This window comes from Phoca vitulina, unplaced genomic scaffold (assembly GCF_004348235.1).
Source record: "Phoca vitulina isolate PV1807 unplaced genomic scaffold, GSC_HSeal_1.0 scaffold3, whole genome shotgun sequence".
NCBI classification, from domain to species: domain Eukaryota; kingdom Metazoa; phylum Chordata; class Mammalia; order Carnivora; family Phocidae; genus Phoca; species Phoca vitulina.
The window spans coordinates 46127670-46142211 of record NW_022589706.1 but is presented as its reverse complement, the minus strand read 5'-3'; positions in this window follow the sequence as shown (position 1 = coordinate 46142211).

The following is a 14542-nucleotide window of genomic DNA, read 5'->3' as shown; positions in this document are numbered from 1 at the left end:
ATGCTTGAAATACTTTTTCTTTTTCTATAAATAGCTAATAATAATAAACTGATTCCATGAATAAACTCTCAGTTGCAATAATTCTGATTATATAGTTTAAAATTTGATTCAATTCTTTGACCTCATGAAGCTCCTTATTGATTTAAAATCATAATAATTTAGCTGGCAGTTAATCAGAAATCTAAAATATAAACCCTCAATATGTGGTTATTTTAACATTTTTACATTCATGCTTTAACTGAAGTAATCCTCTATACATTGTGATGCAAAAGATATGATGCACAGAGAGAGGCATCTAAACTTAACTTTTTTTTAACCCATCTAATACTATATTAAGTATCTTTCCCTGTTAAGTCTGATATATATAATAGTAAACAATACAGACAAGATACCTACTCTTATACCCTCACAGAGCTTACATGTTAAAGGGAAAAGACAGAATGTACGTGTGTGCTTATGTGTGTGTACACATATATTCACACATGTATGCATATGTACAACTTACATGTATATATGTAACACATAAATATATGGTATTATTTTCTTTGAAAAAAATAAACGTGGTTAAAAGTGTTCTACATTAGGGCACCTGGGTGGCTCAGTTGGTTAAGCGACTGCCTTCGGCTCAGGTCATGATCCCGGAGTCCTGGGATCGAGTCCCACATCGGGCTCCCGGCTCGGCGGGGAGCCTGCTTCTCCCTCTGATCCTATCCCCTCTCATGCTGTCTCTCTCTCTCTCTCTCTCAAATAAATAAATAAACAAAATCTTTAAAAAAAAAAAAAGTGTTCTACATTAAACAGAGGGATCGATGAAGTTTTCTCTGAAGAAGCACTTTTGAACACCTCTAGACCTTTGAGAAGAATCCATGCCAAGAGTTTGAAAGGTTAGAGCAATGTCTGTTCATGTCTTCTGCCCATTTCCTGACTGAATTAATTGTTCCTTGGGTGTTGAAGTTGATAAGTTCTTTATAGATCTCGGATACTAGCCCTTTATTTGATATGTCATTTGCAAATATCTTCTCCCATTCCATAGTTTGCCTTTCAGTTTTGTTGACTGTTTTCTTTGCTATGCAAAAGCTTTTTATCTTGATGAAATCCCAATGGTTCATTTTTGCTTTTGTTTCCCTTGCCTCTGGAGACATGTAGAACAAAAAGTTGCTGTGGCCAAGGTTGAAGCGGTGGCTGCCTCTGTTCTCCTCTAGGATTCTTATGAATTCTTTCTCACATTTAGGGCTTTCATCCATTTTGAGTTTATCTTTGTGTATGTAAGAGAATGGTCCAGTTTCATTCTTCTGCATGTGGCTGTCCAATTTTCCCAACACCATTTGTTGAGCAGACACATGAAAAAATGCTCAACATTACTTGGCATTAGAGAAATAAAAATCAAAACCACAATGAGATACTACCTCATACCAGTCAGAATGGCTAAAATTAACAAGTCAGGAAACAAAAAGTGTTGGTGAGGATCTTACACTGTTGGTGGGAATGCAAGCTGGTACAGCCCCTTTGGAAAACAGTATGGGTGTTCCTCAAGAAGTTAAAAATAGAGTTCCCCTACAACCCAGCAATTGCACTACTAGGTATTTATGCAAAGAATACAAACGCTGTGATCTGAAGGGGCACGTGCACCCCAATGTTTATAGCAGCTATGTTCACGATAGCCAAACTATGGAAAGAGCCCAGATGTCTAAAGACAGATGAATGGATAAAGAAGACATGGTATATATATACAATGGAATATTACTCAGCCATCAAAATGAATGAAATCTTACCATTTACATTAATGTGGATGGAACTGGAAGGTATGATGTTGAGCAAAATAAGAAAATCAGAGAAAGATAATTATCATATGTATCAGAGGGGAAGGAAGGGAAAAATAAAGCAAGACAAAATCAGAGAGGGAGAGGGGTGCCTGGGTGGCTCAGTTGTTAAGCATCTGCCTTCGGCTCAGGTCATGATCCCAGGGTCCTGGGATCGAGCCCCGCATCGGGCTCCTTGCTCTGCAGGAAGCCTGCTTCTCCCTCTCCCACTCCCCCTGCTTGTGTTCCCTCTCTCGCTGTGTCTCTCGCTGTCAAATAAATAAATAAAATCTTTAAAAAAAAAACACCAGAGAGGGAGACAAACCCAAAGAGACTCTTCACAACCCTAGCTGAGGGTTGCTATAGGGAAGGTGGGTGGGGTGGGCTAACTGGGTGATGGATATTAAGGAGGGCACATGATGTAATGAGCCACTCAGTGTTATATGTAACTGATGAATTACTGAACTCTAGGCGCACCTGGGTGGCTCAGTCGTGAAGCGTCTGCCTTCAGCTCGGGTCATGATCCCAGGATCCTGGGATCAAGCCCCGCATTGGGCTCCCCGCTCAGCGGGAAGCCTGCTTCTCCCTCTCCCACTCCCCCCGCTTGTGTTCCCTCTCTCGCTGTCAATCTCTCTGTCAAATAAATAAATAAAATCTTTAAAAAAAAAAAAAAAAGAATTACTGAACTCTACATCTGAAATTAATGATACACTATTATGTTAACTAATTTAATTTAAATAAAATAAGCTAAAAAAAAGAGTTTGAGGGGTTAGAACAGAAGATGCAAAGGATCTGTGGAGAAAGAAGCTGAATTGGTTTGGGAAACTGGAAGAAGTTGTGTGTGGTTGTCACAGAGTGAATAGAAGGAAATGTGGGGCAGAAGAGAATTAGGAGCCAGGGCATGTAAGGCATTTAAGCTCATGGCAAAAAATTTTGAATTTTCTTTTCTATGTGTGTGGGAAAGTCTTTAAAGTCTTCTAAATTAAATTTATTTTGTTTTTAAAAGAACACTCAGGACCCAGTGAGACATGATAGTGAGTGGTGCGAGGTGAACCTGCGGTAACCCAGGGCAATGTTTTACCAGGTAACGCAAGCCATGTTAAGGATCTTAGAACGGATTCTTAGAGCACTGGGCAGCCACAAAAGGTTTTGAAGCAAAGGAGTGGGCTTATCAGATTTGTCTTTCTTTCTAACACAGAAAATAAAAATGCATTTTGCAATATATTGGATATGCCAAAAAATAACGCTTCTTACAAGTAACCTCTTATGACTAAGTACAACTTATACTTAACATTTTATAGCTACGTATATGTTCTTCCTTTAAGATGTGATTATTGGAAGGAAGTACAATAATAAATATGACATAGATGTTATAGTTTCTTTAATAGTATGTTAAAAAAACTCTAAGTTCCACTACTATATTAAAATTACTTAAGAAATTAAAAATGCAAATTTTAAATAATCTACATGAGTAAAGGAAACAGTATTTTTTTAGGAAGGGAAGTATACTCTTTCAAAAGTATACACAATATAACAAATGCATACACATAACTTTTTGAACTTTTGCTCTGGTCTATATGTTACTTTCTACAACCATATTTTATTGCGTAATTTTTTTTTTTTTTTTTTGGTCTGCACGTGGGAAAGAAAGTAAACTGAACTAAAGGAAGAGAGTGAAAGGGAGAGGGTGAGAGAGAAAAATAGAAAAAAGGAGAAAAAAAGAGAAAGCAGAGAACAGGAAGCCACATAAAGGACAAGTAGGAAGTGAATTTCAATACTTGAGAACTTGGGACATTTATCAAAATATAACAATAATAATATACTGAATTATGAATGTCACATAGTGTTATTTTTAACAAGTTAAGCAAGTATTTACAGTAAAATAATGTTCAAAATTATTTCTATGTGCACATTAACAATGCAAACACACACACGGTCTGAATAATCTTAATCCTTCTGAAACAAAGCCTTCTGAAACAAACATCTGATTAAAGTAGCAAATATGAGTATCTTCTATATGCAAACCTCTTTCTACCGAAAGTCAAAGTTAAGTTCTTTCTTCTGACTTAATAAAGGACTAGACCAGAGAGTGCATAGATACTCTTTATTTGTTTTACTTTATTATTTATTATGATAATCACCATACATTACATCATTAGTTTTTGATGTAGTGTTCCATGATTCATTGTTTGCGTATAATACCCAGTGCTCCATTCAGTACGTGCCCTCTTTAATACCCATCACCAGGCTAACCCACCCTCCCCCCCCAGAACCCTGTTTATATCTCAGAGTCCATAGTCTCTCATGGTTCGTCTCCCCCATAGATACTCTTTAATACAGGTTATTATATTTCAGATTCGTTAAGCCTTGAAATGAACTTCATTTTCAGCTGACAGTCTTCATTTTATGAAGCACAGTTAGGCATAGGAATAGTCTTCATGAAACAAAATACAGCAACAACTCCACCAATATTATTGGGTCTCTTGTTCAATTCTAAATATACTAATAAAAACGTTTTAAAATTTTTAGAGTGTCTTACTAGATATGCTGATGATTATTTCTATATTTCATCTTATTTGATAATAATAATAAGTAATTGTTGGAGTTTGCCTCCTCCCCAAGAAGATTAAGCTCATCAGCAACTTTGGTAACTGGTTTAATAACTTACCTATTTTGGTTGTTTTTCCTTCTCTGTGTTACCTCTCTACTCTTCTGCTATTTTTTCCTGTGCCTCCCAAATAAAGAACCTGGTCTTGTATACTTGTATACTTGCTTCTAGGGGTGCCTATAGTAATTTGGTACCAGAAATGATCCAAGGAAGCAGAAACCCATGAGGAGATAATGGAATTGAATTACTTGTCAGCAAGATGACTACAAAACCACATTCCGGTGGTTAGTGGTGTATTTAGAAGTGCTGGCATGCTGCAACATCACAATCATTAAGGCTCCTACATGTGTGAAATTAGCACAGGATACAGGTGAAGGGAGTTGTGCTGACTTATGCAACCTTCTTGCATTTGAGAAAATGATGGACATGGGTGTTGTGAGGATGCTAGTGCTGGTGGGCTGAGTTTTATTAAGTGCCACTGATGTACTCAAGGAAGAAAATAATATGTACAAGCCAACGTACCATCAAATCAGTAAACTGTGAAAATCAGAAATTCTATGAAAGCCCCAAGTCCTCTATGAAAGGATTTAAAGATATCCCATACCCTATTGACTGAAGCAGGACACAGGACCTGATTTCAGAGAGTAAAAATGCAAAGGAGGTTTATTCAAACCTCTAAAAATTTTCCGTCACTAAAGCCTTGGTTCTGATAAACCCTGTTAGACTCTGACATCTTGGATGGGGACATCTTGTTAGACATGCTTGAGAACCTTTATCTCTAAACCTCAAGCCCTACTTATTCTTTAACAATATGTAGAAGCCTCTACTAGGTGGATGTCTCAAGTAATGATACTTGCCTTCTTCAAAGGTTGCCCTAATATTTAGTAAGATATTCGAGGTCAATAGCTAGTATCAGATCTCAGCCTGGCCTTAACATAGCAAGCGTTGCGTATTTCAGGAAAAACGATATAAGCCACCAAAGAGCTGCAAGTTCAGGCTGATATATTCATATAGGACAAGGAAAATACAACTGGAAATGGATCTTGGGGTACTAGAATGAACTAGAGAGGCAAATATGTCTAATATAAGATATTTACTAATAGGGATTCCTTCTTGTAACCTAGGATTTAACATCCTTAAGCTGGTCTTAATACAAAGCGTAGACAGTGTTTTGAATCTTGAACAAAACAAAACAAAACAAAACAAAACAAAACAAAACAAAAAACACATACGAAGAAAATGGTCTATGGTAAATGAGGTGGAAATGGAAAATATGCCTTAGCACAGTATTGAGAATGAGGTCACGTCTCAGTTGGGTACCATGAGAGCAGAGATTTATGAGACTAGAGGACCTATTGGTTAATTCTGTTTCTTTGGAGGCTCCAGGGGGTATTTCTTTCTCTAAAGCAATAAGCAGTGTACTAATGACAGAGCACCTGGAATCACTAACAAAAAATAGTATTTTCTGTCTTTTGTAGACAGGGTTGGTAATAGGAGAAGTTGTTATGCAGCTGGGCTCCTAAGTGTTAATAATGATAATAAGATTCCAGAAAGCACAAGCCTGGTGACAACACTTAATGTCAGAGACAAGATTTATATGGCTACTGCAACAAGTAGGAAAGCTGGAATAACTCACAGAGATCTATGGGGATGACTAACAGACCATGGGATTCCTAGGGATTAGGTATATAAACCACGAGTGAGGGTACAGCTTAATCTGTATAACAAAAACTGTTCAAGAGCTAATGAGCCCAAGTCTGCTTTCAGCTGCCTCAAAAAAATTATATATGGGCTCTCATTCAGATTCCAATTCTCAGGACTGAAGAACGTAAGTTGAACAGAAGGCTAAGTCACATTGAAGAAGATCACCAAAACATCACATTAAGTGTATATGATAGTGCTTCCCCCAATTAAATAGTAACTATTTATTGGGAAAAAAATAAGACCAACATTTTCAAGAATTTTTACATAAAGGACAAAACTGACAGAGAACAGAAGAGCAGAAATACTACTATAGTTCCCTAGCAGGTATGGGGACATATAGAAGCCAGGTGATAAATGAAGTGGCCCAAATCCATTTCTCAGTGATTAGTCACAGCCCCACATTATGGCCATGCATTGGTCTGAGGTATTAATCAGGATCGGTATAATCAACAGCTGGCTGAACCTTCAAAATAGTTCTCTGTCATGAGGAAAAAAGTCATCATAGTAGAAAATATCAAATAGAAGCTCCTGAAACTTCCTTACTCCTGCATAAGGTAGAAAATCGGGAGCACTAAGTAGAATTTAGGTAAAATGACAGTGATCAGCCAGTCTTAAACACTTAACTAATTGGAGGATGATGTTCCGCATTTTAACCTTTTCTTTGGTCCCCAAGATTTTATTTAAATTACAGTTAGTTAACATACAGGTAATATTAATTTCAGGTATAGAATTTATTGAATCATCACTTACATACAACACGTGGTGCTCATCACAAGTGCTCTCTTTAATCCCCATCACTCATTTGTCATCTCCCCTCTGGTAACCATCAGTTTGTTCTCTATATTTAAGAGTCTGTTTCTTGGTTTGCCTCTCTCTCTCTCTCTCTTTTCCCCTTTGTTCATTTCTTTTGTTTCTTAAATTCTCTAATGAGTGAAATCATATGGTATTTGTCTGTCCCTGACTGACTTATTTCAGTTAACTTAATGAACTCTAGCTCCATCCATGCCATTGCAAATGACAAGATTTCATTCATTATGGCTGAGTAATATTCCATTACATATATATAGATAGATAGATGATAGATGATAGATAGATAGATACATACATACATACATACATACATACATATATACCATATCTTCTTTATCCATTCATCTGTCAATGCACATTTGGGCTCTTTCCATAATTTGGTTATTTTTGATAATGCTGCCCTATCATAACCCTTTATAATTCATCAGTCCTGCCCTTCAATAAACACAAGGATTATAGTGGATACCAAAGACTACTGTAAACTTAACCAAGTGTATTACCAATTAACACAGTTTTTCCAGATGTGATGCCTTTGCATTAACAGATTAATTCTGTTTCTGCACTTGGTTTCTTGCTTTGGGGGAATAAAATACATAAAACTATGTAAATTAGATCTAGGAACAATAATGAGCAAGTGCTTTGCTTGCCCCAGCTAGAGCCATGAATGCCAGGTGCAATATTATAAAATACAAAAATTTAAGGGAGCCCCACCTTAGTGAAGCTTTAAAGGTCTATAGCTCTTAGGCACACTAAAATATTCCCTACAAGTTAAATTATATATTATTGCACCTTGCCCTTCCCACCGCAAAGAAGAAAGTGGAGCACTTGGTAGGCTTCTTTGGATTTTTCATATTGTAAATATTTCCCTGACACACTTATCAGGTGACTTGGACAACTGCCAGTTATGAGTAGGTCCAGAGCAATAAAGGACTCCGTAGCAAGTAGCCTTGACACTTAAGCCATATGATCTTGCAGCTCATATGATGGTAGAAGTAACAGTTGCAGATAAAGATAACATGGAGTTTCTGGCAAATCCCAATAGAAGAGTCAAGCTACTTAGCTAGTTGAATTAATGTCACATTCCTTTTTTGTTTTGTTTTGTTTTGGAATGAAGTCTGTAAGGGAACAAAATTCTGCACTCTTGTTTGCATTTGAGGGACAGTTATTTCGGCATATATCTTAGATCTCAAAAATGTACAGTGCATTTGGATGAAAAACCTAGATTTAATTCGTTCTCTTTTCCAGGTTGCTCAATAAGAGTAATTAAGTTTCCGAGAACTCAAACATATTTCTTCATATAAATGAAGTAATAAATTTGTTTGACTCCAAGGACTAATAATTTTCTAAAATGTCTCTAGACTCCTGTATCAACATCATCTGTTAAAAAGATCATTGAAAACATACAAATATTTACCATTATATTTCTTTAATCTTATTTAGTTAATTAGTTGGCTATTTATATAACAACAATTTTCAAAATGTCAGGGAGTTCATCATGCTTTTTATGGAGTCATAATATAGTTTATATTATTCAAGTCTAATATTTTTTTTAAAAAGTATTTCTATTGATTTTCCCTATGTTCTTATTTTGGCTGCATTTGGATTTTAGAAATGTGTAACATTTAACTAGTTAAATGACATATTTATTTTGTAACTTTTGAAGTAGTTCTCAGTCTTCCCACTCATCAAATTTTTACCTTCTTCACTTTAAGAACAGTTTTATTATAACACGTGATTTCAACAAACTGAAGAGTAAATTATATTTACTAGGAAGCTGAGAAATAACTAAATTTTTTCTATGAGATTGTACCAAACTATGATCTATGGCAGTAATCTCAAACTTCTTTGTCTCAGAAATTCTTTATGTTCTTAAAAATTATTGGGGTTCCCAATAAAGTGTCCTGGTTTTTTGGATAATATTGTAATGCATAGTAAAACAAAATAGTTCACTCAAAATAATTTATTTATAAACTTTTTAAAAAAATTTTACAGTGAAGATCCACTAACAGTCTTTTTTTTTCTTTTCTTTTTTTTACAAATGTTTGTAAAACTATAAGCTACTTCTCAGAACTGATTACAGTTACTGGAAATGTGAGTGTATGTGTCTATCCCATCCCAAGAGCAGTTGAATCAGTAACCCTGGGACTGGGATTATGTTGTTATTTGATTGTTCATCATGTTTTTGTTCTGTTTAAGGTTTCCACTTCATTCTGCTTCACAGTTACAATTGAGAACTATTGTTCTTCTATGAGATAATATACATTACTCATAGAGATGTTGTTATTTTAATCAAGTATGTATTTTTGAATCTGTATTAAATTTAAGACATTTAAAAGATTTATGATTTATTAGTCAACATATTTAATTTTCTATTATAGTGAATGAAATACAAAATAAAGAAATATTTTAAAGGTAGAAAAATGTGAAAATCATGTAAAATACATTTTATAAAGTCCATCATTGAGAAATACCAGCTTGTGCTATTTTATTATTTTCCTTTCTGGAATGTGTATTTTAAATATTTTATTTATATGTGTATTCTTTAATCATGCTGGAAACATGTCTTTAGGAGTACAATGTTTAAAGGATACATAATATCCCATCTTATAAACTGCCCTTGTTTATCTAAATGTTTACAATATTTCTATTATTTTGTAAAATAATACTATGAAAATAATCATGCATTATGTAATCTGAATATATGATTAATTCAAATAGATTCCTGAAAGTATTGGTTGAAACTGAGCATTTAAAACTATGATACAAAATGAAAAAGTATTTTCCATAACATATGAATCATTTTTACTCACAGCATGATGTGTATGCTGTCCAACTCATTCTTCATTTGTAATTATTCAATTGTATTCCAATTTTAACAGAAAACATTATATCCCATGTTTTACACATGTCTTCAATAATTAGTAATCATTATACTTATAATAAATAATTGTTAGGAAATTTCTTTCAGTTATTAGTAAAATCATATTAACTTATTGATTACTAGGTGGCAGATTTTCTTAAAAGTACTTTGCCTATGTGATTTTTTTTTACATTTAATCTGCTTGTCAAAATTATTAGGTAATTCCTAACATTCAAATTTTCAAAAATTAAGGAACTGAGGCACAGAGGGATTAGGTAATTTTCATGAGGTTAAGAAGCAAAAAGTATCAAAGATTTAGGCATGGAAAGAGCAGGTAATTTTCATGGGATCCTGAAATTAGAAAGTATCAAAGATTTAACCATGGAACACTGACCACAGAGTCCATGTTTTATTAGTTTTATGCTCCTTGGTAAGTCTCCAAACTGTGGTAAGTATACTCCATTGCTACACACAAATAAAGACTCTTCAGGGGAAATAATTTTCTAAATACACATATATGATATTTTAAAAAACTCATTATCTGAGAATCAGCCTTGTTCACAATAGTTTATTTCCCATTTTATCAAAATAATTGTATTAGTTTCCTACTGCTGCTATAACAAATTACCATTATTAGGTCTTAAAAAACATAAATCTGCTTTCTTCCAGTTCTGGAGGTCAGAAATCTAAAATGTATTGGAAGGGATACACTCCTTCTTGAGGCTTTAGGAAAGAGTTGGTTCCACGTCTTTTCCAGCTTATAGGGGATGTTCTCATTCCTTGGCTCATGGCCCTCTTTTATCTGGAAAACCAATTTTATCTCCTAACCTCTGTTTCCATCAACACATCTTTCTTCCTCATCTGCCTCTCTCTTATCATTTAAGGACCTTAGTCATTCTATTTGACCCACTTAGGTAATTCAGGATAACCTCCTATTTTAAGATCCTTAGCCACATTGCCAATCCCCTTTGCTATGTAAACTAAAATATTCACAAATTCTGGAGATTAGAATATGGACTTCTTTAGGACGTTTTTATTCTGTCTACCACTTTAAGGGATACTCTTCACCTATATACTCTTCCTCATCCATTTCAAGTCTCCATGAAGTTCATATTTTAGGGTGTAAAATTTTATGTGTGCCAAGCAAAAAGATAAAATTAAGGGTTATTAAGGGTTAGTTTTAGAGACATTTATTATGATAGCTAATTAAGAACATAAACTCATAGGGGCACCTGGGTGGCTCAGTTAGTTGAGTGTCTGATTCTTGGTTTCAGCTCAGGTCATGATCTTGAGGTCCTGAGATCAAGCCCTAAGTCAGGCTCCATGCTCAGCGGGGAGTTTGCTTCTCTACCTCTCCCTATCCCTCACCTCCTGCTCATGCTCTCTCTCTGTGTCTCAAATAAATAAATATTAAAAAAAAAATAAAGTCATAAAGCTTTCTACCATTGTGTGATTTGAAAGTACTTATCTAAAGAGTGAAACTCAGCATTAGCATCAGAGTATTGTGGTACTCATTGGAAAAGTTTAATTTGAAGAAAAACAAAGCAACAACATGATGTGATTCTTTTAAATATACTTGGAACGTTCTGCAGGATTACCAGATTCTTCAAGACACATTGGATAAAGCCCATATATATATATATAATGTTTACACAAATCACTTCTAATTCTTTCTTCCTATCTCAATAGGTGGTTAAAGCACACTAATAAAATCACATCATAAAATATTTGTTTTAAGGTGGTTGCAAGCAAAATTTTTGAAGGCCATACAACTGCATACTGAGGTTAAGTATTTTTTTCCTTTCAAGTTTGTATTTAAATTCCAGTTCATTAACATGCAGTGTAATATTAGTTTCAGGCATAGAATTTAGTGATTTGTCACTCACATACAACACCCAGGATTTTAAATTACATTTTATTTATCATATATATATATATATATACACACATACATATATATGTGTGTGTATGTATATATGTGTGTGTATATATATATATATATATATATTTATTTAAAGATTTTTATTTTTTTGACAGAGAGAGAGAGCATGAGAGAGAGCACAAGCAGGGGGAGCAGCAGGCAGAGGGAGAGGGAAAAGCAGGTTTCCGGCTGAGCAGGTAGCCCAATGTGGGATTCGATCCCAGGACCCCGGGATCATGACCTGAGCCGAAGGCAGACACTTAACCAACTGAGCAACGCAGGCACACCTATCAATTTATATTTTTAATTATAAATGTTATTGATCATTTTTCTTTTGCTGATTTTACACTTTGGATATGGTTGATTGTATTACTTTCCAAAGCAGCATGATTAGTTAAAATTCAAAACATTTTCTGGCATATTAATTGCAAGCAATGTTCTGCCTATCATTTTGTCTGAGTTTTGGCTTAAGTAAGTTATTCTGTGTTTGCTAATGTATATTTTTTTCTCGTGTGATTTTCTCCCTGCTTAACTATATTTGCTAGAATATCTTTATGTTATTATTTTACTTCATTGAAGAGCCTCTATTATACACTATAACATAACATATTTATAAATATTTTGTAAGAAAATAAGATTGAGGGATTATTTTTGCTTGGGTATTATGTACTCTTAAATCTAAATAATAAGGTACTACTATGAACCATGTCAGAGTCTTCTGTTGGCAAGATCTACAGGGGTCAACAGAGGTCCCAGGAGGCTCTTCAAAGGTGTTGTCACGTGAAAATGAGAAATAGACATCCATTAAATGCTCTTGCACAATAAGTGAGCTAACTGGGTTGAGAGAAATATATAAATACATGTATTTATGCACACACACATGCACACATACAAAACATGCATATGGAATCTAATAGGTATAACTGGTTTCCTTTCCTCTCATGTTTCAATGTGGAGACATCTAGATTAACATGACTAGATTACTTCAGCCACTTCATGCAATCTGCACAGATTGGTATGTTAGAAAAAAAATAATAACTTGCTTTGTTCCTCTCCCTCTTAGTTCCTTTTGCAGATATTTTTTTACTAGAATAAATCAGTTAATCTTATGACTGTAAAAGTGTTTTGATTCATTATTCACTCTCTTTATGGCATAACTGATGACTGAAAAGTCTTAATTTCTACCTATTTTATCTATCTCGCTTTTCTTTATGGTCAGTGCTTTCTTTGGTCTTGTTTAAGATATTTTTTCTACTTTTAAGCTGAAAAAGATACTCTATATTCCCTGAAGGAGATATTATATGAAAGAGGAAGAGAAGCTCATTGAAAGGAAAGTAAAAGGAAAAAAGAGTTTTAAAAAAGGAAAAGTAACACTGCATTTTATAATATGAAGAAAAATTTTAAATACTTATATGTACGCAAAGATATTTTATATAGATATATTTTTATCAAAACTAAAATGCCAAATTTTGTTAATAAATGTATTCCTAATCTCTCCATATTGTTCCAATGAAATAACAGTAATTAATACTTGTTTGTAACGCCTGAAAATTCACTGTGTGTAAACTTTAGGACTGTCTAGAGTTATACCAGTGTTCTAATCCTATTTCACTCAGTTTTCTAATCTATAAATTAAAAAAAAAAAAACAGGTACTTACCAAAAAGATCAAATAAGAAATTCATTGTAGTAAATGCATTTTTTCCTTCTTAGAATATTTTACTTTTAGAAGTTTCTCTCCTCTACGCTAGGTAATTTTGTTGAGATTGTCAATCAGGTGACAGTAACTCTTCCACCAGCTTTGGGAGCTTTTAACTCAGTTTGAGCACTCAGATCATCCTGGGATTCACTTTTTCTCAATGTATCTTTTTTACTTCTCATTTTTCAGTTTCATGAGCCAATAAACTAATATATTACTTTATCTAAGTTTGGTTTTGTCTGTCTCTCTCCCTCTCTCTTAAACCCCAAGAAATATATGCCTGTAATAATATCAGACATAATTACTATAATGAAGTGGATTGCAGTTAACAAGTGTCAAAAATAATTCCAAAGAGGGGCGCCTGGGTGGCTCAGTCGTTAAGCGACTGCCTTCGGCTCAAGTCATGATCCCAGGGTCCTGGGAACAAGCCCCAAATCAGGTTCCCTGCTTGGTGGGAAGCCTGCTTCTCCCTCTCCCACTCCCCCTGCTTGTGTTCCCTCTCTCGCTATCTCTCTCTGTCAAATAAATAAATAAAATCTTAAAAAAAAATTCCAAAGATATATCAGTTATGCTATAAAAAATGAATATCTCTGAAATTCAGTCATTCTTTATTCATTAAGTCAGTCATTCAACAAATACCACTTGAGACATTAATGGAGTTAGGAACTCCAATAAATTTTAGGATTAAAAAATATGCATTGCTTTTAAAATATATTAAGCTTGGAAAGCAAACAACACTTCCTCTCATCTACCCATTTATATTTTTCTATGATCCTGTCCCTTCCTTTACAAACAGAAATTAACCCAGTAAAAAAATCAAACATTCTAAATAACAACTGCAGGAGCTAATGAGAATACCATAGAATTAAGTCATTCTTTTTCCAGTTGAATAAAATCAATGGTTTAATGTAAATCAAGAGTTTCATTTTTATATGATGCACAAAAAATGATGCTGGAAACCAAAAAAAAAAAAAAAAAAAAAATCAAGCAATAAGGACATAACTATATACTTGAAATATAATAAAATCAGTGCTCCTTATATATCTACGTTGCCTGTAAAACTTTATATATTTCAAGACCATGAAACTTGGCCTATTTAAGTACATATTTTAATAAAAATAAATGTACTGGAAAGAAAGTGCA